The 27,401-nt window shown below is 49.2% G+C and overlaps 1 non-coding gene and 1 pseudogene across 1 annotated transcript; both read left to right on the top strand.

Annotated features, from left to right (window-relative positions):
- Positions 1-27,401, top strand: part of LOC138242774 (zinc finger and SCAN domain-containing protein 2-like) — a 587,776-nt pseudogene that overhangs the window by 487,717 nt on the left and 72,658 nt on the right.
- trnai-uau (transfer RNA isoleucine (anticodon UAU)) lies at positions 1,816-1,909 on the top strand. Its single transcript has 2 exons — positions 1,816-1,853; positions 1,874-1,909. It is a non-coding gene; the product is annotated as a tRNA-Ile (tRNA).

The raw sequence follows: 27,401 nt of genomic DNA, 5'->3' as shown, positions 1-27,401 counted from the left end.
TTGTGCTACAGCAGTAATGTTTCTGGGTGTGGATGAACATGACATAATAGGTTGACAGCAGGAACGCGTGGCCCACAGGCAGTGACAGTATCGCTATCACATTTGGCTGCAGTATATTGTGTTGAGAGCAGCAATAACGTTCCTGCAGAGATGGGAGTGCCTTTAATACAGCTCTTTTAATCGGACAGAGTAACAGGAACTGACCTAAAGTTTCGGCTGTGGATCCATCTCCACATGGGGGAAAGAGACAGTAAAATTGCGATGAAGAAACAGAAAGATTTGTGCTCGCTGCAAAGTAGGAAAGAGGTGGTCAGACACATAAAACAGCTTGGTGATAATTTGCAGCGACAGTTTTATGTTATTTAGTACACGATTTCTCTTCATGTTCCTTAAGATGTGTAATTTGTATGTTGGTTGTATGAGAACATGTTCTTCTAAAGTCCTGTCAATTGACAGAGGAGAGCTAGCTGGTGCAGTCGAACAAATCCGTGTCATATTTTTAAAATAGTTTAGCTAATGAGCAACGAGAGTATAAATGAATTCTCCCACCCTCCATTCGAAGATAAAACTCCATGTGCGAGTCTAAGTTTCCTTGAAGCTACTGATGTTCGTCATTATTGGACATTCCCGGTGATATTGATTAAGGAGCTCAATTTTTACTTGTTGTAGTTCAACATGTGCAAAACATTCGTATCCCCTGCAAATATCGGCAAGGTCAGTGATATTCTCAACAATTTGTGCCATTGCAATTCGTGCAATTCATGCCATACTTTTTCGAAATGTATTCTGACATGCCAGGATCATATTTAAAAAACTGGTGCCTTAAAATTTCTTGGACTTCAGGATTTTGATAGTCTGTTACATTGTCTTTCACACGTCGGTGTCAGAACTGTGAGACATTTTCATAATCGGGGGGAAGGCCGTAGCAATAAGCAGAAAGTGCATTCACCTTTTCTCAGTGTAAATCCGTGTTGTGGTGAGTTTTTAAAATTGGTTTGCGATTTTCTGAAATATATTCCATACAAAAATATAATTTGGACAGTCGCTATTTATTTGGATATTCCCTTTCAGTGAAGATGTCTGCAGTATTCCAGCCGGATTAGTACTGATCGAAGAGAGCCATCTACAGGCGAAAGGCGACATAACATCACAGCAGCACTATTTAAGGTGGAACGAAAAACACGCATAAGAAGCTGGCGAATAAGAAGCCAGCTTAAGCCTCGTAGCAGACCCTGGGAGGCACGCTCAAAATAATCATCTTTCCCAGTACTTCAGAGTCATATTTAGATCGCTTTACTGCAATTTTATTTGACTGATGGGAGATGTGAAGCCATCGAACCTGTACTGCGCTTTCACATTGAAATTGAAGCCATTTCTCATGCTTTCTCTCAGTGTCCGGGCTGCAATTGCGTGTAAAGAAGGCGACTTGAAAATGAAACGTGTAATCACTTTACAGAGGGTCTTCACGACGGGGTGCGTCAGCTAGTTCTCCATTATTGTCAGTTTACTGGACTTCTGAAGAAACCTATCTACAATGAAGATACAAACTGCACGGTTTAAGGCACATGAAGATAAATCTGTTTGCTGATTGACTCAAAACATGTCGATACAAATAATCTGCCAGGCTGATTTACTTGTCCGACCACCTCCCTCCGTCCCCCTTTGCTGTTAGCACAATTCTTTCAGTTTCTTTTCTTGTATTTTCCTTGCTATTTTATTGTTCCTTTTCCCCAGGTGGAGATGGATCCACAACCGAAACCGTTTTCACCCTGTGTTTCTGCACCGTCAGTCTGTATGAAGAACAGAAGTTGCACAGCTCCAGTGGCGCAATCGGTCAGCGCGCGGTACCTATACAGCAGTGCACAGCAGAGTCATGCCGAGGTTGTGAGTTCAAGCCTCACCTGGAGCAGTGTCTTTCTCTACTGAGCGCAACTGTCGAGTTTAGATACTCTTAGATATTTGATGGAGATAAATTAACATCAAACGAACAAGTAACGATTTATTTCGAGTCACAATCAAAGAAGGCTCCACAGCTGAAACGTTGTGTTTACCTCTATTTTCAGCATGGAATAAACCTATACTTTTCCATTTGCAGCCCACACATGCTGTGATGCAGCTCCCTACTTAAATTACTATCAGCTGTATACCTCCAGTTGACCTGTACACAAATATATGAGAGGGGTCTACTGAGACGAGAGGAGCACTGAAGACTTGATAAAGCTCTTGCATTAGATTATGTGTTTATGTTGTTCCCCAGATTTGTTTTAATGTTCTTTTTCTTTTGAAGTTGTTGTGTTTGGTTGTTTTTTTATAGTTGCTAGACAACTACAGGGATTTACCTAGGTTCCCGTAAGACTTCTCATTTTGTGTTTGTTGTGTTTTCGGGTTACAACAATTTTTTTTTTTCTATTGATAGGACCCCACGCATTACTGTGGGACTAGTTAACTTTAGTTCATACATTGTACCTGAAATTACCACATAAACTACTACTGTACTCTGTTTTCCTTTTTTTTTTAAAAAAAGGCAAACCTAATGTTTGTTTCTCCTTGCTTCTGATTGGTAGCTACAACGGGTCAGTTGCAACAAACTGGCTGCTGAAATTTGTCAGCAGCTCTGTAGCAAACCTGTTCTCAATTGCAACAAACCTAAAATAACAACTGCTCCCCATTAGATGTTACTAAAGTAGGAGACTAAGCAGACGAAGTGGAACAATAGATTACATTGGAACTGTCCTGAATGTAGTGGAAATAATATCGTCATTAAGTAATGAACAATTGCTTTCCAGACACTACAATTATTCACAAGGAATTTTATCAATACATATTTTATTAATAAAAGTGTAATATCTTAATAATGAAGTTTAATGTTATCTATATTAGTAGCTGTATTACAGGTAATGCATGCACAGACTTTATTATACTATAATGAATTTTCAGGTATCCCGGGGAGAGAGCTGAAATGAAGGAAATACATATTTAAAAGGGGTGTAAGTCTTAAATGTGTTCTGTCACATAGGGGTGTTACTTGAATAGATTTGTTGTAATATTATTTGACTCTACACTTGTGTTTCTCAGGAGACAGCATTAATATTGGGGATTTGCGGATACAGATAATAAGTTGTACTATACAGGCAAATGTATGGTTACCTTAATGAAAAAAACTCTTATCATTACCCTTTTCAACATTATTATTTAAGACAGTCTTTCAGAACAGTATTCTCGTATTAGTGGCTATAGTCTAATGATAACGGTGGTGAAACAGGCGAAATGTGCGGAAAGAATTGGAGATGGAACAGGAGACTCATCCAGTCGATAGAAAGCTTGGGTAGGACTGCACAAACACCGTGCCAGTGCTTAGTAGCGTCATTTAAAAATAATACGTGGTTTAACAATATCAACTGCTCTTCTGTGAGCTCAGCTCCACTACTAGTAATACATTGCCCAAATTTTCAAATCAGATACATGTGTTTTCTACATGTATGTAATTGGTACTTTTTTTGTTTTAACTGATTTAAAATATAATCTTTCTAAAACAGACAAAGGGTTTATGTGTCGCGCTGAAATTCACACACAAGTAAGGAAAGATATCACGCTTAGGAAGAAATCCAGAGTGGAGACGCCGGCGATTGAAAACAACCACATACAGCCTGTATGTGCTCTACCACTGAACTAAACTTCCGACAACTACTGTATCTTTATCTGCAGCACTTTCTTTTAGGAAGAGTGAGGAGTCTACAAGCCTAGAAAATAAGACAACTAAGTGAACGACAAATTTTCACTTTTTGATTAAAGAACATAAAAAACACCTTTCTTCCAGCCAAATTCAAACCAGAGAACAAAGAGTTCCCAGCTGTTTCCACTATATTCCTCCGCTCTTACAACTGAGTTATCGAAAACACAGGAAGCCCACCTTTTGTCTTACATAAAGCACAATGTAGTGCAGCGGTCCTATTTATTTAAAACCCAGTTCGAAATCAAATCTCATTCCCATAGTCCTGTTTAGTTTGAATTTAAGCAGTTGTAGCAGCAATGCTTGGTAATAAGACAGAATTAAGCGTTGCTGTGCTTTCCTTAATGAGGCCCCATCTCATTCTCCATCTCTGTGGTGCAGCCACAGAGAAAGTATTCATGCAGGCTGATTTAAGATGTTTTCTTTTGATAAGGGACAGCTCCCAAACGGGGATGCACTTAGCTTAGCCTGGCTATCATGATCAATGGTCATCCATTGGCGCCTATCTGTCTAGGGAGTGCCAAATGGACATCTGGACTGCATTCCTAAGTGTCAGGAGTAAGTGACTCGTATCTCACCTTGATCAACCAATCAGAGACTGGCAGGGCGTGGTAACACCACGTGGGTCTCCAATGCCCACCAAACTCTCAACCAATCAGAACACATCTGTGTCTTGGTCAAAAAGGGAGCGCAAGCTCAGGTCGGGGCTCTCCTTGGCCATTTTCGCGCATCCTCAGAGACAATCACGTGACAAAGGCTGTTGTCTGCAAAGGGACTTGGACTTTGTTCTAAGCGCGGGGCCGAGGATCCCGTACGTACTCAGAATTCTACCAACGTGAACGCTCCGCTTGATCAACGGCAGCCCACAGTTGGACCCTCGTCGACAACCTGAATAGCTTATTCAGAAGCAGCGCTGGACTGGGAACAAACCAGCTTCTTCCTGGGCAAAAGAGTGACTTGTGAGGACTAGCGGTCACACTCTGTGCATAGAGACTTTCTACTAGCCAGCCGGACTGCTGGTAGATCCCCTCGGAGCAATGACTGCCCTGCACACCGCAGTCAGATTCCTCCGCCTCTCCTACTCCGAGCTGCACCTCGACTGGTTTGCCGGTAGCTAGAGGACGCCGGGACAACGCCCATTGGACAACCGCTGGAACCGAGGCTGCAACAGAGCCTGTCAGCTGGTTTGGTGTTCATGCCGGGAAATTCCAAATACATACACAGTGGATAAGTAAACCCCATGTTCTACATTGCATCTCGAGAATTCAGTTGTACCTCAACACAAGTTGTTATCAATTTAATTCATGAGTAATGCATTTACTTCCGAGTTTAGAGTAATAGTGGGTAATAACACTGATTAGCGATTTGGTAACCGAACGATATATATTGACATATATTCTCTGTTGTGTATCTTTTTGTGTTTGCATCTCTTCAAGATTATATACCTTGTATATTGATAACCCTCACAGTAAGGTCTGCCGCTTGTATCCAGGCAGACTAGTATATGTTTGGTGTACAGTTTATATTAATAAATGTATCTCATGTATTAATCCAATGTGTGTGTATTGTTAGTTGTTCTGACGATTGATTTCCTAAAAGCCCCAACGAACAACCTCGTGATTACTGCTACAATTAATAATTGTCTCAGTAAACCCATCAAACCACTACATTTAATGGCGTCCCTGTGAAGGCTGAGTTTAGAATGAAATGAGAATCAATCGCACAGAATAACTGATATTGCTGTGAGTTCAAGTTCAGCACAGCACCACAGCTTCTATACGAGAATACCAGGTGTGCTGATAACTGCGTAAAGAAATCCCCCTGTTTTCTAGCGTTTAGTGTAATGTGTGCTGATTGGAAATCCATCTGCTCGGGTGTTTAGATTCCATACTGTAGTTTGGTGAAAGGAAAAAAAAGTAATACTCTTAAAGTTTCTCTGACGCAATGACAATGGTTGCTAAAATGTCTGAAGTGGAGTCGCTTATAAGTTCTATTTCTAGCAACGACAATCCTGGTTACTGGAGCGGTATCGAAAAGTTGAACTTTGATGATATTGGGAAGCTGCAAGTAGATTTAGTAGCTAAGGTAGGGAACCAGCTTAACACAGGAGGGTCTGTGAACGCAGTTCAGGTCCTATCGAGTTTCGCCTTAAATCTAGCCAAACAGCTGGAACTGTCTTTGTCTGAGCTGACAAAGTTTCAAAAGCTTCAGGGAAAGCTAGAAAGATATAAGGCGGAGCGAGTTGAGTTGTTGGATATAATCAGAGAAAAGAGAGTGAAAAATGAGGAAAGGAAGTTTTAGGTAAATTAGATGACTTGTCTGCTAGAGAAACTGCGGCTGAGGTAGCTAGGAGAGACCTGGAAGCGAGCTTGAAAGAAAAAGAAAAAGAAATTGAGAGTTTAAATGAGCTCAGCCAGGAAAGGCAAAAGGAGCTAGATGCTGCCGTACTGGAAGCAAAACAGGCTAGATCCCACTTGCATGCCAGACCACCTAGCAGCCCGGAGCGCTCACCCAGCGCGCCAGGAGGGGGTTTCTCCCGGCCAGGGTCTGTGGTCGGATCGGCATGGGGGAGATCGCCAAGTCCTGTTCGGACGCTTCGGGCGATTCAATTCAGGCATCGACCCCCTGCTCCTGATCACGGCCGTCCTCCTGCCCGCGGAGAAACCGTAAAAATTAACCTCCACTCTCTGAGGCAGTTAGCCAAAGATGAAGAAAGGTTTGACCTGTCAGTGTCAGGGAATAATGTGGAAACCTACATCGATGAGCTGAGATATACTTTGCAGTTTATGCCCGAAGCGTCCGAACAGGAAAAGGCTACGTTAGTAAGGAAAACTACCAGCCGAGCGGTCCACGAGTGGATGTCTAGACAAGGACCGGAGGTCTGTAATAGCTTTGAGGAGCTGTGTCAGGCAATGATCGGAGAATTTTCGGCTTTTATCGATCCCATATCTGCCGTGGCCGCTGCGCACCATATTAAGCACAAAAAAGCTGAAGCCCCTCGCGACTACTATGAGAGGCTTAGGCGCACTTATTTTGCAGGGCGGAATGAAGAGGGTTGCGAAGAGAACGTGAATTTCAAAGGTTTATTCATTGCTAATCTGCATCCCTCAGTCAGGAAAATGATTGTGATGCACACTGATGCAAAAGCGATGAATATTATGGCTGATATTAGAAGGTTGGCTCAAAAAGCCTGGGGAGCTGAAGTCTCTGCTTCCTCAGAGCGAAAACCTGCTAAAACGGCCGTGTTCGCCACTAAAGCCAGCAGGGTTGACGACTCGCCTCAGCTCGAGGGAGCTGAGGCTCCTGAGCCCTATAAACCCCGGCACAAAATAGGCAGGCAGGACCGCACTAAGCGTCAGAGCCGCCGTGAGTGCTACGGGGAAGGCAAGGGCTCAGGCAGAGCCTATCATAAGGCTGGACGAAGGGAGTCGACTGCAGCCCGCTTGGCCCGGCTTGAACAAGCCCTGCTTGAGAGATCAGGACAGGGTAAACCTTCCGCACCGAATGCCGGAAGCGTGAATGAGCTTAGGGGGACCACGCCCCTTCTCACTGGAGGAGGCGGGGATCCGTCCCAAGCCCCTCCCTCAGTCTATCTGATTGGGTGAGGGGTTCCTGCCTGGAAGAAGGCTGTGACTTTGAGTTGGGCGCTGACCCCGCCCCTGAAGTCAAAGAAAAGGCAGGCTTCCAACAATTCTTAGGGAATCTCAGCCAGAAAGGCAAAGCAAGGCGTATTTCTATCAAGTGGGTAGCTGCGTCAGCATGCGTAGGCTGCAAAGGAACAAGTAATAGGTTTATTCCATGCTGAAAAAAAGAAGAAAGAGAACACAACACCTGAAGAAGGCTCCACGGCCGAAACATTGTGTTCTCTTTCTTCTTATTTCAGCATGGAATAAACCTATTACTTGTATTTATATCAAGGTTTCTCTTGAAAACGTCTTAGATAGAGAAGCACTGATTGACACTGGGGCTGAAATTAGTTTGATGTCAGCCGATCTACTCAGCGAGCTCAAACGAGTAGCGAAAGGAAAAGGCATCAGACTTAAGGTAGAACTGTGTAGATAGATATTTCCAGCTATACCCAGGATCATGCCAGGATCACACACCGAGTGTGGGTGGCACTTAGGTTCGGGCCAATGAATGTGGTGCATCCTGTTTACATCTCTAGGTTTAAAACAGAGCCACTACTCATTGGCCAAGACCTGCTTGACAGGCTGGAGCCTCTGGTGGACTGCCAGCGTGGAAAATTGTGGGCTCAGGTCAAAAACCCTAAGCCTGTCGTACAGCAAAAAAGGGGGTTTCAGTGGTTATGCTGTGATCACACAGTGCCCACTGAACACTATAGCTGAGTTGGAGGTTCCTCCTGGTTCCTCTGGACGAGAATAAATGTCTCTTCTTGCTTTCCAAAACTACAGGAAGTCCTGCCCAGGCCAGCACTCCCACAGTCTCCCAACTACAGGAGCAGTGCTCCGAGCAGCTGCTTGACCCGCCAGGTAAAGCACACCCCCTTTTCATCCCTGAAGAAGAGTGGATCTCCCTGTCCGGTAATGAATGGGAGTCCTTTCTGTGCATCCTGGCACCTAAGGGGGACCAGGACTACCACCCCATGGTGGTGGGAGGGGTCCAGGTGGCAGAAGTGCAGGTTGATGATGTAATTCTTAGCCTCAGCTCTGAGAAGTCCATAATCAGTGAAGTCTGTTCGAGGACCTGTCGCGAAGCCGTCAGGTGACCCTGGTGACACAGTCACAGGTTCTGTGGTGGGCACCCCCACCTCATAGGTCCATTTGGAGCAAAGGAAGCTGTGTAGCTTCAATCTCCATCGGAAAAAGGAAGTTTGCTCACTACTTCCAGGTAGCACCTCAGCTGACCCATTCGGTCTGTATTTAACAGACCTGTTGGTTCAACTGGGCGCCCAGCTGGACACAGTAAACAGTGTGCTGTGGACACGGGTGAACCCAGATGCCCACTCTCTAAGCGGCGACCCCGAGAACATTCGGTCAGGTCAGACGATTCCTCAGGCCTGCCAGGTAGTAAACAAATTGGACCTGATCGTTCCTGCATCATCAGTAGGGTTTCCGGTATGCCTTGTCCTAAAGAGGGGACAGAGAATGGATGCTGAGATGGTTTTCTTTCAACCATCAGCTCAGTTCATCAGACTGAACCTAGCAGTCTGTGGTACCCCCAGACTGGAACGGAATGGCCGAGCCACCTGCCTGTTGGTGCAGAACATAGCAAAACAAGATGTCAAAATCCCTGCTCGCACTGACATGGGACTGGTAATTTACAATGGTTTCTATGATTTCAAACTGGCCATCCCAGTACTGGGGCAGCTCCCTGGTCCCTTGGCCAGGGAAGGGGGAACCGAGCAGGTGTACTACACCTACCCCTGGCGGATGATTGCAATTATGCCAATAGAGGGATTCTGCAACCAGGAGGTGTGCAGGGTGGACCTTAGCTATAAGGATGAGATGGTTGTGTACACAGTACGCGCAAGTGTTCCGACGGACCACTCAGCCGAGAGTGCGACCCGGGATACCGCCATGCCGTCAAAAGCGGGGTTGCTAGAGCAGGTACAGGAACAGGTTGGTAAGGCAGATGCCCTGGAAACGGAAAGCCAGCGTCAGCAGCTGCGTCAGATCTTCCAGGATTTCCAGGAAGTGTTTGCACGGGACGCCTATGACTGCGGGGTGACGGATTTGCACACAGTGTGCATTCCCACGGCCCCTGGCACCCGCCCAACCTATGTCAGGCAGTATCGCATTCCCCTCACGGCATACGAGTCCATAAAGCAGACGTTGGATGCTCTACTAGAGCGTCAGATCATAAGGGAGTGTAACTCCACTTATAACTCCCCACTGTGGCCGGTGTTGAAACCCAATGGTAAGTGGCGTCTGACCATTGACTACCAGCAGCTGAATAAACAGGTTCCTTTGTCACGATGGCCAATGATCTACCTAGATCAGGAGTTAGCCAAGGTGACAACAGCGAAATATTTCACCACAGTGGATGTGGCCAATGGGTTCTGGACCCTTAAGATAGAACCGACAGACCAGTACAAACTGGCCTTTTCCTTTGGAAACAGGCAGTTCACCTGGAATCGATAAGAAAATAAGGTCTTCTCCCTTGAAGCAGGGTTCTCAGAGCACTGCCTTGGGGCTGCTCTGAGTCAGGAATATGACCAAGAGCGAAGGGTGGTGGCGTATGCCAGTCGAGCCCTGAGCCCAGTGGAGCAAAAGTTCTTGGACTGCGAGAAGGCCCTGTTGTCTACGGTCTGGTCGGTAGAACACTTCCGTAGTTATGTTGGGGGACAAAAGATCATCATCGAAACCTGCCACCAACCTGTGACATTCCTGCATAGCCAGAGACTGAAACCGGGCAGGGTGTCAAATAGCAGGATTGTGGCATGGATGATGGCCCTACAAGGCTATGAGATAGAGGTACGTTATGCACAGAGCAAGAAAATGTACCTGGGACAGGGCCTGGCTTTGGGCCAAGTGTGTCACGGCTGTGACACTGACATGGAAGCTCCAGAAACAATTCCCGCTGCTGAGCTACCGAACAATCATCGGTACTACGATGAGAACGTGGGCCAGGGCTTACCCATGGCCTATGTTGACGGTTGCTCTTTTCGCCACGAACAGCAGGTGCTAGCAGGGGTAGGAGTAGTCTGGCAAGACAATACTCCCTGTGGGCCGACCCGCTATAAGCTAGGACCAAAGACTAGTCAGTATGCGGAAGTAGCTGGGGTGCTGATCACCCTCCAGCAGGCCCTGACAAATGGCCTTAAACAGTTTGTCATCTGTAGTGACTCGAACTACGCCCGACATAGCTTCCTGTCCCATCTTCCGTATTGGAAGGGTAACGGCATGAAAAATGCCCGGGGCAAGGAAGTAAAGAACAAAGAGTTGTTCCTGGCCAGTGACAAGCTCACGACCGAGGCTGGAATGATGGTTTACTGGAGGAAGGTGAAGGGACACTCCCAGGTGAAGGGACCCGACAAAGACGGGAATGATGAGGCCGACCGGCTGGCCAAATCTGGCGCCTTAGAGGGTGAACCCTGGCAGTTCCAGCAGGAATGGCTACCCCCAGAAACCATGGCTGAGGTCAAGGCGGTCACCCGAAGCAGGGCTAGACAGGATGTCAGAGCTGACCCTCAATCTGTAGTGCTTGGGTCACAGGGTTTTAACACCAATCTTGCGGAAATGCAGAAACAGGACCCAGCAATTGGGCAAATGTATCAGCATATCGCTGACCCAGTGAGTCAACCTCTTTCCGAGCAGGTGCTGAGCCAGTCTCCGGAGCTGAAGGAGCTGGCAGAGTTGAAAGACAATCTAAAAATTATAAAGGGGTTGTTGGTTTGTATACCAGTTGCACAAGGTGTCCCAAAGTGGGTAGTTCCCCGCTGCCATCGGGGGGTCATGATCCAACACGCTCATGACGAGCCCTGTGGGGGTCACCGGGGAATCAAGGCCACATACGACACTATCCAGCAGGTGGCATTCTGGCCTCACATGGGCCAAGACATCGCCGCGTATGTAAAGGGGTGTCTGACGTGTAGCCAGTTCCAACCATCACGGCCCTTGCACCGGGCACCACTCCAGAAAAAGGGCATGACATTCCCCTGGTCCAATCTACAAATGGATTGGGTGGGGCCGCTGGTGAGGTCATCCAGAGGGAACAAATATTTCCTCACTTTTACGTGTGCATTCACAAAATGGATTGTGTGCCTCCCAGCACCCAACGACACGGCAGAGACAACTGCAGTGCTGTTGGTGAACCATGTGTTCAGTCGATGGGGACTCCCCCTGATCGGGGAACCCATTTCACAGCTACAGTAATGGCAACCCTGTGGAATATGCTTGGGGTCAAGGCCCAGTTGCATATCTCCTACCACCCTCAATCCTCGGGCCAGGCAGAAAGGGCAAACCGAACGGTGGTTAGTATGCTCAAAAAGTTTGTCTCCACCAGCAGTAGGGACTGGGACGTTAAGCTGCCCCTGGTTCTGATGGCCATCCGAGCCACGCCCCATTGCTCTACGGGGGTCCCACCTTTTGAGATGATGACAGGTCGGAAGATGACTCTTCCCCTACACTGTCTTTATGGGGTGGAGGACCTGAGCACGACGGGGGCTGCTACGGCCCATCAGTATGTGTCAGACCTGCGAGCACATCTGCAGGCAACCTTTGCTTTTGCCCAGAACAATCTGGGAAGGAGTGCAGAGGGTAGGAAAGCATACTATGACCGAAAGGCAGTTAACCAGGAACTCCAAGTAGGAGACAAGGTCCTGTACTTCCAATTTGCCAAACTCACAGGGGTGGCCCGGAAGTTCTTACCCAGTTGGACAGGACCCCAGGAGATTGTCGATAAGGTATCACCGGTAGCTTATCGAATTCGGATTGAAAAGGGAAGGCAATCTCTGGTCTACAAGTGGGTGCATCACAACCACCTCCGGTTGTATCGCCCACCTCAAATGGTGCCGGAGGACACAGAATAGGGTTAAAAGTCCAAACCCGATCAAAGAGGGGGGTGCCCCTTTGTAGCTGCAGGTAGTTGGGTACTGTAGTGTAGGTCCTGCTAGGAAAATATATTCCAAATTATAGTGGAACTGTACCATGTGCCTCATCTGTGTTCCAGAATGGGAATCCTAAAACTGCCACGGCTGGTCCTGAAAGTACTGTGGATCGCCTCGACACAGGCCCTTGAAGTTGTGGAACCCGGTCCTCCTACTGGCATAGTCCTGCAGGACGCTCCCGGATTGTTGTTAACAAATTGCAGAACATATACTCAGCGAGTGTATGTACGGCTGGACCCACATGATGTGTTTCAGAAGCACATCAACATGAACAGTAGGGTGTCCTATCATGGTAGGCAGTGGGCTGGGGATACTGTATGGCATGCCCAGCTAGACACTATACACATGCTCCGCCAGCTGAGGAAGGCAACAGTCACTTAGTAAATTAATAATTGTCTCAGTAAACCCATCAAACCACTACATTTAATGGCGTCCCTGTGAAGGCTGAGTTTAGAATGAAATGAGAATCAATCGCACAGAATAACTGATATTGCTGTGAGTTCAAGTTCAGCACAGCACCACAGCTTCTATACGCGAATACCAGGTGTGCTGATAACTGCGTAAAGAAATCCCCCTGTTTTCTAGCGTTTAGTGTAATGTGTGCTGATTGGAAATCCATCTGCTCGGGTGTTTAGATTCCATACTGTAGTTTGGTGAAAGGAAAAAAAAGTAATACTCTTAAAGTTTCTCTGACGCAATGACAATGGTTGCTAAAATGTCTGAAGTGGAGTCGCTTATAAGTACTATTTCTAGCAACGACAATCCTGGTTACTGGAGCGGTATCGAAAAGTTGAACTTTGATGATATTGGGAAGCTGCAAGTAGATTTAGTAGCTAAGGTAGGGAACCAGCTTAACACAGGAGGGTCTGTGAACGCAGTTCAGGTCCTATCGAGTTTCGCCTTAAATCTAGCCAAACAGCTGGAACTGTCTTTGTCTGAGCTGACAAAGTTTCAAAAGCTTCAGGGAAAGCTAGAAAGATATAAGGCGGAGCGAGTTGAGTTGTTGGATATAATCAGAGAAAAGAGAGTGAAAAATGAGGAAAGGAAGTTTTAGGTAAATTAGATGACTTGTCTGCTAGAGAAACTGCGGCTGAGGTAGCTAGGAGAGACCTGGAAGCGAGCTTGAAAGAAAAAGAAAAAGAAATTGAGAGTTTAAATGAGCTCAGCCAGGAAAGGCAAAAGGAGCTAGATGCTGCCGTACTGGAAGCAAAACAGGCTAGATCCCACTTGCATGCCAGACCACCTAGCAGCCCGGAGCGCTCACCCAGCGCGCCAGGAGGGGGTTTCTCCCGGCCAGGGTCTGTGGTCGGATCGGCATGGGGGAGATCGCCAAGTCCTGTTCGGACGCTTCGGGCGATTCAATTCAGGCATAGACCCCCTGCTCCTGATCACGGCCGTCCTCCTGCCCGCGGAGAAACCGTAAAAATTAACCTCCACTCTCTGAGGCAGTTAGCCAAAGATGAAGAAAGGTTTGACCTGTCAGTGTCAGGGAATAATGTGGAAACCTACATCGATGAGCTGAGATATACTTTGCAGTTTATGCCCGAAGCGTCCGAACAGGAAAAGGCTACGTTAGTAAGGAAAACTACCAGCCGAGCGGTCCACGAGTGGATGTCTAGACAAGGACCGGAGGTCTGTAATAGCTTTGAGGAGCTGTGTCAGGCAATGATCGGAGAATTTTCGGCTTTTATCGATCCCATATCTGCCGTGGCCGCTGCGCACCATATTAAGCACAAAAAAGCTGAAGCCCCTCGCGACTACTATGAGAGGCTTAGGCGCACTTATTTTGCAGGGCGGAATGAAGAGGGTTGCGAAGAGAACGTGAATTTCAAAGGTTTATTCATTGCTAATCTGCATCCCTCAGTCAGGAAAATGATTGTGATGCACACTGATGCAAAAGCGATGAATATTATGGCTGATATTAGAAGGTTGGCTCAAAAAGCCTGGGGAGCTGAAGTCTCTGCTTCCTCAGAGCGAAAACCTGCTAAAACGGCCGTGTTCGCCACTAAAGCCAGCAGGGTTGACGACTCGCCTCAGCTCGAGGGAGCTGAGGCTCCTGAGCCCTATAAACCCCGGCACAAAATAGGCAGGCAGGACCGCACTAAGCGTCAGAGCCGCCGTGAGTGCTACGGGGAAGGCAAGGGCTCAGGCAGAGCCTATCATAAGGCTGGACGAAGGGAGTCGACTGCAGCCCGCTTGGCCCGGCTTGAACAAGCCCTGCTTGAGAGATCAGGACAGGGTAAACCTTCCGCACCGAATGCCGGAAGCGTGAATGAGCTTAGGGGGACCACGCCCCTTCTCACTGGAGGAGGCGGGGATCCGTCCCAAGCCCCTCCCTCAGTCTATCTGATTGGGTGAGGGGTTCCTGCCTGGAAGAAGGCTGTGACTTTGAGTTGGGCGCTGACCCCGCCCCTGAAGTCAAAGAAAAGGCAGGCTTCCAACAATTCTTAGGGAATCTCAGCCAGAAAGGCAAAGCAAGGCGTATTTCTATCAAGTGGGTAGCTGCGTCAGCATGCGTAGGCTGCAAAGGAACAAGTAATAGGTTTATTCCATGCTGAAAAAAAGAAGAAAGAGAACACAACACCTGAAGAAGGCTCCACGGCCGAAACATTGTGTTCTCTTTCTTCTTATTTCAGCATGGAATAAACCTATTACTTGTATTTATATCAAGGTTTCTCTTGAAAACGTCTTAGATAGAGAAGCACTGATTGACACTGGGGCTGAAATTAGTTTGATGTCAGCCGATCTACTCAGCGAGCTCAAACGAGTAGCGAAAGGAAAAGGCATCAGACTTAAGGTAGAACTGTGTAAGATAGATATTTCCAGCTATACCCAGGATCATGCCAGGATCACACACCGAGTGTGGGTGGCACTTAGGTTCGGGCCAATGAATGTGGTGCATCCTGTTTACATCTCTAGGTTTAAAACAGAGCCACTACTCATTGGCCAAGACCTGCTTGACAGGCTGGAGCCTCTGGTGGACTGCCAGCGTGGAAAATTGTGGGCTCAGGTCAAAAACCCTAAGCCTGTCGTACAGCAAAAAGGGGGTTTCAGTGGTTATGCTGTGATCACACAGTGCCCACTGAACACTATAGCTGAGTTGGAGGTTCCTCCTGGTTCCTCTGGACGAGAATAAATGTCTCTTCTTGCTTTCCAAAACTACAGGGAAGTCCTGCCCAGGCCAGCACTCCCACAGTCTCCCAACTACAGGAGCAGTGCTCCGAGCAGCTGCTTGACCCGCCAGGTAAAGCACACCCCCTTTTCATCCCTGAAGAAGAGTGGATCTCCCTGTCCGGTAATGAATGGGAGTCCTTTCTGTGCATCCTGGCACCTAAGGGGGACCAGGACTACCACCCCATGGTGGTGGGAGGGGTCCAGGTGGCAGAAGTGCAGGTTGATGATGTAATTCTTAGCCTCAGCTCTGAGAAGTCCATAATCAGTGAAGTCTGTTCGAGGACCTGTCGCGAAGCCGTCAGGTGACCCTGGTGACACAGTCACAGGTTCTGTGGTGGGCACCCCCACCTCATAGGTCCATTTGGAGCAAAGGAAGCTGTGTAGCTTCAATCTCCATCGGAAAAAGGAAGTTTGCTCACTACTTCCAGGTAGCACCTCAGCTGACCCATTCGGTCTGTATTTAACAGACCTGTTGGTTCAACTGGGCGCCCAGCTGGACACAGTAAACAGTGTGCTGTGGACACGGGTGAACCCAGATGCCCACTCTCTAAGCGGCGACCCCGAGAACATTCGGTCAGGTCAGACGATTCCTCAGGCCTGCCAGGTAGTAAACAAATTGGACCTGATCGTTCCTGCATCATCAGTAGGGTTTCCGGTATGCCTTGTCCTAAAGAGGGGACAGAGAATGGATGCTGAGATGGTTTTCTTTCAACCATCAGCTCAGTTCATCAGACTGAACCTAGCAGTCTGTGGTACCCCCAGACTGGAACGGAATGGCCGAGCCACCTGCCTGTTGGTGCAGAACATAGCAAAACAAGATGTCAAAATCCCTGCTCGCACTGACATGGGACTGGTAATTTACAATGGTTTCTATGATTTCAAACTGGCCATCCCAGTACTGGGGCAGCTCCCTGGTCCCTTGGCCAGGGAAGGGGGAACCGAGCAGGTGTACTACACCTACCCCTGGCGGATGATTGCAATTATGCCAATAGAGGGATTCTGCAACCAGGAGGTGTGCAGGGTGGACCTTAGCTATAAGGATGAGATGGTTGTGTACACAGTACGCGCAAGTGTTCCGACGGACCACTCAGCCGAGAGTGCGACCCGGGATACCGCCATGCCGTCAAAAGCGGGGTTGCTAGAGCAGGTACAGGAACAGGTTGGTAAGGCAGATGCCCTGGAAACGGAAAGCCAGCGTCAGCAGCTGCGTCAGATCTTCCAGGATTTCCAGGAAGTGTTTGCACGGGACGCCTATGACTGCGGGGTGACGGATTTGCACACAGTGTGCATTCCCACGGCCCCTGGCACCCGCCCAACCTATGTCAGGCAGTATCGCATTCCCCTCACGGCATACGAGTCCATAAAGCAGACGTTGGATGCTCTACTAGAGCGTCAGATCATAAGGGAGTGTAACTCCACTTATAACTCCCCACTGTGGCCGGTGTTGAAACCCAATGGTAAGTGGCGTCTGACCATTGACTACCAGCAGCTGAATAAACAGGTTCCTTTGTCACGATGGCCAATGATCTACCTAGATCAGGAGTTAGCCAAGGTGACAACAGCGAAATATTTCACCACAGTGGATGTGGCCAATGGGTTCTGGACCCTTAAGATAGAACCGACAGACCAGTACAAACTGGCCTTTTCCTTTGGAAACAGGCAGTTCACCTGGAATCGATAAGAAAATAAGGTCTTCTCCCTTGAAGCAGGGTTCTCAGAGCACTGCCTTGGGGCTGCTCTGAGTCAGGAATATGACCAAGAGCGAAGGGTGGTGGCGTATGCCAGTCGAGCCCTGAGCCCAGTGGAGCAAAAGTTCTTGGACTGCGAGAAGGCCCTGTTGTCTACGGTCTGGTCGGTAGAACACTTCCGTAGTTATGTTGGGGGACAAAAGATCATCATCGAAACCTGCCACCAACCTGTGACATTCCTGCATAGCCAGAGACTGAAACCGGGCAGGGTGTCAAATAGCAGGATTGTGGCATGGATGATGGCCCTACAAGGCTATGAGATAGAGGTACGTTATGCACAGAGCAAGAAAATGTACCTGGGACAGGGCCTGGCTTTGGGCCAAGTGTGTCACGGCTGTGACACTGACATGGAAGCTCCAGAAACAATTCCCGCTGCTGAGCTACCGAACAATCATCGGTACTACGATGAGAACGTGGGCCAGGGCTTACCCATGGCCTATGTTGACGGTTGCTCTTTTCGCCACGAACAGCAGGTGCTAGCAGGGGTAGGAGTAGTCTGGCAAGACAATACTCCCTGTGGGCCGACCCGCTATAAGCTAGGACCAAAGACTAGTCAGTATGCGGAAGTAGCTGGGGTGCTGATCACCCTCCAGCAGGCCCTGACAAATGGCCTTAAACAGTTTGTCATCTGTAGTGACTCGAACTACGCCCGACATAGCTTCCTGTCCCATCTTCCGTATTGGAAGGGTAACGGCATGAAAAATGCCCGGGGCAAGGAAGTAAAGAACAAAGAGTTGTTCCTGGCCAGTGACAAGCTCACGACCGAGGCTGGAATGATGGTTTACTGGAGGAAGGTGAAGGGACACTCCCAGGTGAAGGGACCCGACAAAGACGGGAATGATGAGGCCGACCGGCTGGCCAAATCTGGCGCCTTAGAGGGTGAACCCTGGCAGTTCCAGCAGGAATGGCTACCCCCAGAAACCATGGCTGAGGTCAAGGCGGTCACCCGAAGCAGGGCTAGACAGGATGTCAGAGCTGACCCTCAATCTGTAGTGCTTGGGTCACAGGGTTTTAACACCAATCTTGCGGAAATGCAGAAACAGGACCCAGCAATTGGGCAAATGTATCAGCATATCGCTGACCCAGTGAGTCAACCTCTTTCCGAGCAGGTGCTGAGCCAGTCTCCGGAGCTGAAGGAGCTGGCAGAGTTGAAAGACAATCTAAAAATTATAAAGGGGTTGTTGGTTTGTATACCAGTTGCACAAGGTGTCCCAAAGTGGGTAGTTCCCCGCTGCCATCGGGGGGTCATGATCCAACACGCTCATGACGAGCCCTGTGGGGGTCACCGGGGAATCAAGGCCACATACGACACTATCCAGCAGGTGGCATTCTGGCCTCACATGGGCCAAGACATCGCCGCGTATGTAAAGGGGTGTCTGACGTGTAGCCAGTTCCAACCATCACGGCCCTTGCACCGGGCACCACTCCAGAAAAAGGGCATGACATTCCCCTGGTCCAATCTACAAATGGATTGGGTGGGGCCGCTGGTGAGGTCATCCAGAGGGAACAAATATTTCCTCACTTTTACGTGTGCATTCACAAAATGGATTGTGTGCCTCCCAGCACCCAACGACACGGCAGAGACAACTGCAGTGCTGTTGGTGAACCATGTGTTCAGTCGATGGGGACTCCCCCTGATCGGGGAACCCATTTCACAGCTACAGTAATGGCAACCCTGTGGAATATGCTTGGGGTCAAGGCCCAGTTGCATATCTCCTACCACCCTCAATCCTCGGGCCAGGCAGAAAGGGCAAACCGAACGGTGGTTAGTATGCTCAAAAAGTTTGTCTCCACCAGCAGTAGGGACTGGGACGTTAAGCTGCCCCTGGTTCTGATGGCCATCCGAGCCACGCCCCATTGCTCTACGGGGGTCCCACCTTTTGAGATGATGACAGGTCGGAAGATGACTCTTCCCCTACACTGTCTTTATGGGGTGGAGGACCTGAGCACGACGGGGGCTGCTACGGCCCATCAGTATGTGTCAGACCTGCGAGCACATCTGCAGGCAACCTTTGCTTTTGCCCAGAACAATCTGGGAAGGAGTGCAGAGGGTAGGAAAGCATACTATGACCGAAAGGCAGTTAACCAGGAACTCCAAGTAGGAGACAAGGTCCTGTACTTCCAATTTGCCAAACTCACAGGGGTGGCCCGGAAGTTCTTACCCAGTTGGACAGGACCCCAGGAGATTGTCGATAAGGTATCACCGGTAGCTTATCGAATTCGGATTGAAAAGGGAAGGCAATCTCTGGTCTACAAGTGGGTGCATCACAACCACCTCCGGTTGTATCGCCCACCTCAAATGGTGCCGGAGGACACAGAATAGGGTTAAAAGTCCAAACCCGATCAAAGAGGGGGGTGCCCCTTTGTAGCTGCAGGTAGTTGGGTACTGTAGTGTAGGTCCTGCTAGGAAAATATATTCCAAATTATAGTGGAACTGTACCATGTGCCTCATCTGTGTTCCAGAATGGGAATCCTAAAACTGCCACGGCTGGTCCTGAAAGTACTGTGGATCGCCTCGACACAGGCCCTTGAAGTTGTGGAACCCGGTCCTCCTACTGGCATAGTCCTGCAGGACGCTCCCGGATTGTTGTTAACAAATTGCAGAACATATACTCAGCGAGTGTATGTACGGCTGGACCCACATGATGTGTTTCAGAAGCACATCAACATGAACAGTAGGGTGTCCTATCATGGTAGGCAGTGGGCTGGGGATACTGTATGGCATGCCCAGCTAGACACTATACACATGCTCCGCCAGCTGAGGAAGGCAACAGTCACTTAGTAAATTAATAATTGTCTCAGTAAACCCATCAAACCACTACATTTAATGGCGTCCCTGTGAAGGCTGAGTTTAGAATGAAATGAGAATCAATCGCACAGAATAACTGATATTGCTGTGAGTTCAAGTTCAGCACAGCACCACAGCTTCTATACGCGAATACCAGGTGTGCTGATAACTGCGTAAAGAAATCCCCCTGTTTTCTAGCGTTTAGTGTAATGTGTGCTGATTGGAAATCCATCTGCTCGGGTGTTTAGATTCCATACTGTAGTTTGGTGAAAGGAAAAAAAAGTAATACTCTTAAAGTTTCTCTGACGCAATGACAATGGTTGCTAAAATGTCTGAAGTGGAGTCGCTTATAAGTACTATTTCTAGCAACGACAATCCTGGTTACTGGAGCGGTATCGAAAAGTTGAACTTTGATGATATTGGGAAGCTGCAAGTAGATTTAGTAGCTAAGGTAGGGAACCAGCTTAACACAGGAGGGTCTGTGAACGCAGTTCAGGTCCTATCGAGTTTCGCCTTAAATCTAGCCAAACAGCTGGAACTGTCTTTGTCTGAGCTGACAAAGTTTCAAAAGCTTCAGGGAAAGCTAGAAAGATATAAGGCGGAGCGAGTTGAGTTGTTGGATATAATCAGAGAAAAGAGAGTGAAAAATGAGGAAAGGAAGTTTTAGGTAAATTAGATGACTTGTCTGCTAGAGAAACTGCGGCTGAGGTAGCTAGGAGAGACCTGGAAGCGAGCTTGAAAGAAAAAGAAAAAGAAATTGAGAGTTTAAATGAGCTCAGCCAGGAAAGGCAAAAGGAGCTAGATGCTGCCGTACTGGAAGCAAAACAGGCTAGATCCCACTTGCATGCCAGACCACCTAGCAGCCCGGAGCGCTCACCCAGCGCGCCAGGAGGGGGTTTCTCCCGGCCAGGGTCTGTGGTCGGATCGGCATGGGGGAGATCGCCAAGTCCTGTTCGGACGCTTCGGGCGATTCAATTCAGGCATAGACCCCCTGCTCCTGATCACGGCCGTCCTCCTGCCCGCGGAGAAACCGTAAAAATTAACCTCCACTCTCTGAGGCAGTTAGCCAAAGATGAAGAAAGGTTTGACCTGTCAGTGTCAGGGAATAATGTGGAAACCTACATCGATGAGCTGAGATATACTTTGCAGTTTATGCCCGAAGCGTCCGAACAGGAAAAGGCTACGTTAGTAAGGAAAACTACCAGCCGAGCGGTCCACGAGTGGATGTCTAGACAAGGACCGGAGGTCTGTAATAGCTTTGAGGAGCTGTGTCAGGCAATGATCGGAGAATTTTCGGCTTTTATCGATCCCATATCTGCCGTGGCCGCTGCGCACCATATTAAGCACAAAAAAGCTGAAGCCCCTCGCGACTACTATGAGAGGCTTAGGCGCACTTATTTTGCAGGGCGGAATGAAGAGGGTTGCGAAGAGAACGTGAATTTCAAAGGTTTATTCATTGCTAATCTGCATCCCTCAGTCAGGAAAATGATTGTGATGCACACTGATGCAAAAGCGATGAATATTATGGCTGATATTAGAAGGTTGGCTCAAAAAGCCTGGGGAGCTGAAGTCTCTGCTTCCTCAGAGCGAAAACCTGCTAAAACGGCCGTGTTCGCCACTAAAGCCAGCAGGGTTGACGACTCGCCTCAGCTCGAGGGAGCTGAGGCTCCTGAGCCCTATAAACCCCGGCACAAAATAGGCAGGCAGGACCGCACTAAGCGTCAGAGCCGCCGTGAGTGCTACGGGGAAGGCAAGGGCTCAGGCAGAGCCTATCATAAGGCTGGACGAAGGGAGTCGACTGCAGCCCGCTTGGCCCGGCTTGAACAAGCCCTGCTTGAGAGATCAGGACAGGGTAAACCTTCCGCACCGAATGCCGGAAGCGTGAATGAGCTTAGGGGGACCACGCCCCTTCTCACTGGAGGAGGCGGGGATCCGTCCCAAGCCCCTCCCTCAGTCTATCTGATTGGGTGAGGGGTTCCTGCCTGGAAGAAGGCTGTGACTTTGAGTTGGGCGCTGACCCCGCCCCTGAAGTCAAAGAAAAGGCAGGCTTCCAACAATTCTTAGGGAATCTCAGCCAGAAAGGCAAAGCAAGGCGTATTTCTATCAAGTGGGTAGCAGCGTCAGCATGCGTAGGCTGCAAAGGAACAAGTAATAGGTTTATTCCATGCTGAAAAAAAGAAGAAAGAGAACACAACACCTGAAGAAGGCTCCACGGCCGAAACATTGTGTTCTCTTTCTTCTTATTTCAGCATGGAATAAACCTATTACTTGTATTTATATCAAGGTTTCTCTTGAAAACGTCTTAGATAGAGAAGCACTGATTGACACTGGGGCTGAAATTAGTTTGATGTCAGCCGATCTACTCAGCGAGCTCAAACGAGTAGCGAAAGGAAAAGGCATCAGACTTAAGGTAGAACTGTGTAAGATAGATATTTCCAGCTATACCCAGGATCATGCCAGGATCACACACCGAGTGTGGGTGGCACTTAGGTTCGGGCCAATGAATGTGGTGCATCCTGTTTACATCTCTAGGTTTAAAACAGAGCCACTACTCATTGGCCAAGACCTGCTTGACAGGCTGGAGCCTCTGGTGGACTGCCAGCGTGGAAAATTGTGGGCTCAGGTCAAAAACCCTAAGCCTGTCGTACAGCAAAAAGGGGGTTTCAGTGGTTATGCTGTGATCACACAGTGCCCACTGAACACTATAGCTGAGTTGGAGGTTCCTCCTGGTTCCTCTGGACGAGAATAAATGTCTCTTCTTGCTTTCCAAAACTACAGGGAAGTCCTGCCCAGGCCAGCACTCCCACAGTCTCCCAACTACAGGAGCAGTGCTCCGAGCAGCTGCTTGACCCGCCAGGTAAAGCACACCCCCTTTTCATCCCTGAAGAAGAGTGGATCTCCCTGTCCGGTAATGAATGGGAGTCCTTTCTGTGCATCCTGGCACCTAAGGGGGACCAGGACTACCACCCCATGGTGGTGGGAGGGGTCCAGGTGGCAGAAGTGCAGGTTGATGATGTAATTCTTAGCCTCAGCTCTGAGAAGTCCATAATCAGTGAAGTCTGTTCGAGGACCTGTCGCGAAGCCGTCAGGTGACCCTGGTGACACAGTCACAGGTTCTGTGGTGGGCACCCCCACCTCATAGGTCCATTTGGAGCAAAGGAAGCTGTGTAGCTTCAATCTCCATCGGAAAAAGGAAGTTTGCTCACTACTTCCAGGTAGCACCTCAGCTGACCCATTCGGTCTGTATTTAACAGACCTGTTGGTTCAACTGGGCGCCCAGCTGGACACAGTAAACAGTGTGCTGTGGACACGGGTGAACCCAGATGCCCACTCTCTAAGCGGCGACCCCGAGAACATTCGGTCAGGTCAGACGATTCCTCAGGCCTGCCAGGTAGTAAACAAATTGGACCTGATCGTTCCTGCATCATCAGTAGGGTTTCCGGTATGCCTTGTCCTAAAGAGGGGACAGAGAATGGATGCTGAGATGGTTTTCTTTCAACCATCAGCTCAGTTCATCAGACTGAACCTAGCAGTCTGTGGTACCCCCAGACTGGAACGGAATGGCCGAGCCACCTGCCTGTTGGTGCAGAACATAGCAAAACAAGATGTCAAAATCCCTGCTCGCACTGACATGGGACTGGTAATTTACAATGGTTTCTATGATTTCAAACTGGCCATCCCAGTACTGGGGCAGCTCCCTGGTCCCTTGGCCAGGGAAGGGGGAACCGAGCAGGTGTACTACACCTACCCCTGGCGGATGATTGCAATTATGCCAATAGAGGGATTCTGCAACCAGGAGGTGTGCAGGGTGGACCTTAGCTATAAGGATGAGATGGTTGTGTACACAGTACGCGCAAGTGTTCCGACGGACCACTCAGCCGAGAGTGCGACCCGGGATACCGCCATGCCGTCAAAAGCGGGGTTGCTAGAGCAGGTACAGGAACAGGTTGGTAAGGCAGATGCCCTGGAAACGGAAAGCCAGCGTCAGCAGCTGCGTCAGATCTTCCAGGATTTCCAGGAAGTGTTTGCACGGGACGCCTATGACTGCGGGGTGACGGATTTGCACACAGTGTGCATTCCCACGGCCCCTGGCACCCGCCCAACCTATGTCAGGCAGTATCGCATTCCCCTCACGGCATACGAGTCCATAAAGCAGACGTTGGATGCTCTACTAGAGCGTCAGATCATAAGGGAGTGTAACTCCACTTATAACTCCCCACTGTGGCCGGTGTTGAAACCCAATGGTAAGTGGCGTCTGACCATTGACTACCAGCAGCTGAATAAACAGGTTCCTTTGTCACGATGGCCAATGATCTACCTAGATCAGGAGTTAGCCAAGGTGACAACAGCGAAATATTTCACCACAGTGGATGTGGCCAATGGGTTCTGGACCCTTAAGATAGAACCGACAGACCAGTACAAACTGGCCTTTTCCTTTGGAAACAGGCAGTTCACCTGGAATCGATAAGAAAATAAGGTCTTCTCCCTTGAAGCAGGGTTCTCAGAGCACTGCCTTGGGGCTGCTCTGAGTCAGGAATATGACCAAGAGCGAAGGGTGGTGGCGTATGCCAGTCGAGCCCTGAGCCCAGTGGAGCAAAAGTTCTTGGACTGCGAGAAGGCCCTGTTGTCTACGGTCTGGTCGGTAGAACACTTCCGTAGTTATGTTGGGGGACAAAAGATCATCATCGAAACCTGCCACCAACCTGTGACATTCCTGCATAGCCAGAGACTGAAACCAGGCAGGGTGTCAAATAGCAGGATTGTGGCATGGATGATGGCCCTACAAGGCTATGAGATAGAGGTACGTTATGCACAGAGCAAGAAAATGTACCTGGGACAGGGCCTGGCTTTGGGCCAAGTGTGTCACGGCTGTGACACTGACATGGAAGCTCCAGAAACAATTCCCGCTGCTGAGCTACCGAACAATCATCGGTACTACGATGAGAACGTGGGCCAGGGCTTACCCATGGCCTATGTTGACGGTTGCTCTTTTCGCCACGAACAGCAGGTGCTAGCAGGGGTAGGAGTAGTCTGGCAAGACAATACTCCCTGTGGGCCGACCCGCTATAAGCTAGGACCAAAGACTAGTCAGTATGCGGAAGTAGCTGGGGTGCTGATCACCCTCCAGCAGGCCCTGACAAATGGCCTTAAACAGTTTGTCATCTGTAGTGACTCGAACTACGCCCGACATAGCTTCCTGTCCCATCTTCCGTATTGGAAGGGTAACGGCATGAAAAATGCCCGGGGCAAGGAAGTAAAGAACAAAGAGTTGTTCCTGGCCAGTGACAAGCTCACGACCGAGGCTGGAATGATGGTTTACTGGAGGAAGGTGAAGGGACACTCCCAGGTGAAGGGACCCGACAAAGACGGGAATGATGAGGCCGACTGGCTGGCCAAATCTGGCGCCTTAGAGGGTGAACCCTGGCAGTTCCAGCAGGAATGGCTACCCCCAGAAACCATGGCTGAGGTCAAGGCGGTCACCCGAAGCAGGGCTAGACAGGATGTCAGAGCTGACCCTCAATCTGTAGTGCTTGGGTCACAGGGTTTTAACACCAATCTTGCGGAAATGCAGAAACAGGACCCAGCAATTGGGCAAATGTATCAGCATATCGCTGACCCAGTGAGTCAACCTCTTTCCGAGCAGGTGCTGAGCCAGTCTCCGGAGCTGAAGGAGCTGGCAGAGTTGAAAGACAATCTAAAAATTATAAAGGGGTTGTTGGTTTGTATACCAGTTGCACAAGGTGTCCCAAAGTGGGTAGTTCCCCGCTGCCATCGGGGGGTCATGATCCAACACGCTCATGACGAGCCCTGTGGGGGTCACCGGGGAATCAAGGCCACATACGACACTATCCAGCAGGTGGCATTCTGGCCTCACATGGGCCAAGACATCGCCGCGTATGTAAAGGGGTGTCTGACGTGTAGCCAGTTCCAACCATCACGGCCCTTGCACCGGGCACCACTCCAGAAAAAGGGCATGACATTCCCCTGGTCCAATCTACAAATGGATTGGGTGGGGCCGCTGGTGAGGTCATCCAGAGGGAACAAATATTTCCTCACTTTTACGTGTGCATTCACAAAATGGATTGAGTGCCTCCCAGCACCCAACGACACGGCAGAGACAACTGCAGTGCTGTTGGTGAACCATGTGTTCAGTCGATGGGGACTCCCCCTGATCGGGGAACCCATTTCACAGCTACAGTAATGGCAACCCTGTGGAATATGCTTGGGGTCAAGGCCCAGTTGCATATCTCCTACCACCCTCAATCCTCGGGCCAGGCAGAAAGGGCAAACCGAACGGTGGTTAGTATGCTCAAAAAGTTTGTCTCCACCAGCAGTAGGGACTGGGACGTTAAGCTGCCCCTGGTTCTGATGGCCATCCGAGCCACGCCCCATTGCTCTACGGGGGTCCCACCTTTTGAGATGATGACAGGTCGGAAGATGACTCTTCCCCTACACTGTCTTTATGGGGTGGAGGACCTGAGCACGACGGGGGCTGCTACGGCCCATCAGTATGTGTCAGACCTGCGAGCACATCTGCAGGCAACCTTTGCTTTTGCCCAGAACAATCTGGGAAGGAGTGCAGAGGGTAGGAAAGCATACTATGACCGAAAGGCAGTTAACCAGGAACTCCAAGTAGGAGACAAGGTCCTGTACTTCCAATTTGCCAAACTCACAGGGGTGGCCCGGAAGTTCTTACCCAGTTGGACAGGACCCCAGGAGATTGTCGATAAGGTATCACCGGTAGCTTATCGAATTCGGATTGAAAAGGGAAGGCAATCTCTGGTCTACAAGTGGGTGCATCACAACCACCTCCGGTTGTATCGCCCACCTCAAATGGTGCCGGAGGACACAGAATAGGGTTAAAAGTCCAAACCCGATCAAAGAGGGGGGTGCCCCTTTGTAGCTGCAGGTAGTTGGGTACTGTAGTGTAGGTCCTGCTAGGAAATATATTCAAAATTATAGTGGAACTGTACCATGTGCCTCATCTGTGTTCCAGAATGGGAATCCTAAAACTGCCACGGCTGGTCCTGAAAGTACTGTGGATCGCCTCGACACAGGCCCTTGAAGTTGTGGAACCCGGTCCTCCTACTGGCATAGTCCTGCAGGACGCTCCCGGATTGTTGTTAACAAATTGCAGAACATATACTCAGCGAGTGTATGTACGGCTGGACCCACATGATGTGTTTCAGAAGCACATCAACATGAACAGTAGGGTGTCCTATCATGGTAGGCAGTGGGCTGGGGATACTGTATGGCATGCCCAGCTAGACACTATACACATGCTCCGCCAGCTGAGGAAGGCAACAGTCACCCAGGAGGAGATGACAGGCCTCAGCCGCCCCAAAAGGTTCTTGGGGGGTCTGATTGCTGCGGCCTCTGCCGTGGGTTCAC

The sequence above is a fragment of the Lepisosteus oculatus genome, chromosome 14 (genome assembly GCF_040954835.1).
Source record: "Lepisosteus oculatus isolate fLepOcu1 chromosome 14, fLepOcu1.hap2, whole genome shotgun sequence".
Classification (NCBI taxonomy): Eukaryota; Metazoa; Chordata; class Actinopteri; order Semionotiformes; family Lepisosteidae; genus Lepisosteus; species Lepisosteus oculatus.
Note: the sequence above shows the minus strand (reverse complement) of the source record. Positions and strands in the feature narration are given on the sequence as shown.